Raw genomic sequence first — 1346 nt, forward strand, 5'->3', positions numbered from 1 at the left:
AGGACACGGGCTTTCCTGACAGCCTCCGCCTCCCCCACTAGAGTCCTGTCCTCCAGGACAGGGGTGTCTGCTCCTGGCGTGCGTGCGTGCAAGCACGTGTGCGATCTCACGTCCTGGGCAGCCTGTGTGCGCGTGTTCACAGGTGTGTGCATCTCTGTTGGGGGAGGAGCACAGAGGAGGGTGATGAGGCTTTCCTGCTGCCCCTCCCGTGGACTGGACTCGGGGCGGCCAGCTCTGAGCTGGGGAGGGGCGGGGCAGGGTGTGGGCAGGGGCCGGGAGCAGGCTCTGTGCTCCTCTGAGGCTCTTGCCGAACCCCCGGGGTGGCCCTCGAGAGAGCGGGCAGTATCGGTGCCAGCCATCACTCCCCAGCCTGCCTCCTAAGCCTGGAACCCGCGCCTGTCCTGGAATCTGACCCTGGTTCCAGGCTCCCGCAGGCCTGGCCGTGGCCGAGCCCACAGTGCCCCCTAGTGCCCTACCACCTCCGTGCTCCAGCTCCGTGCTGGAGCTGGTAAAGCTGCTGCTTTGTGTCTCCGAGGTCAGGGAGGGGGTCGTGCTGCTGGACCCACGCAGGTGCCCAGACAGGTCCATAGGAAGACAGGGACACATGGACCCGTTGGTACAGCGATAGCAAGTCAGCAGCTGAATCTTTTAGCAAATGAGTTCCTTTGTGGCCTGAGAGAATTCTGCTGGGTCTTTCTCGCCTCCCTGACACCAGGGCCTGGAGACAGCCAAGCGCCCACCCGGGAGGACTGCCCAGAGACTGCCTGGGACCTGTTGTGTGGGCCAGGATGTCAAAGGGCCGCACGCACTGTCCCTCAAGTCCCCTCTCGCCTCCCGAACCGACCGGAGAAAGGCTGACACCTGGGTTGGCCAAGCACTGTCCCCAGCTGCCCCTGCCTAGCTTGCAGAAAGGGCTCGTGTCCCCCGCAACGGCACTGCCACCCCTCACTCCCTTCAGGGCCACTCCACCTGCTGCAGCCCCTGGAGAGCAGAGGGAAGACCACCTGGGCCGGACCGTGCACAGTCCCTGGCCGCCCTGCCCACTTCCCGTCAGGCTCTGTGGGGGCGGGTGGAGGTGTGGGCTTTCCCGCCAGGAACAGTAACGGGATCACAGGACATCCTTCCTGGGCAGGCCTGGACCCTCGACACACCTCATGGATGATTCCCTTACCCAGGGTCCCAAAGATATCAGAGGAGGAGGGAGTGGACAGGGAAAGAGAAAGATGGGGTTAGAGACAGGGATGGAAGGAGGGAGACAGAGAGACAGACAGTTGAGAGGAAGGCGGAGAGGGAGAGTCAGGGTGGGGTGCAGAGGACTCAACGCCCACCACGTCTTTTATCCCAGC

Source organism: Monodon monoceros, unplaced genomic scaffold (genome assembly GCF_005190385.1).
Source record: "Monodon monoceros isolate NGI ecotype Baffin Bay Population unplaced genomic scaffold, NGI_Narwhal_1 Super_Scaffold_12, whole genome shotgun sequence".
NCBI classification, from domain to species: Eukaryota; Metazoa; Chordata; class Mammalia; order Artiodactyla; family Monodontidae; genus Monodon; species Monodon monoceros.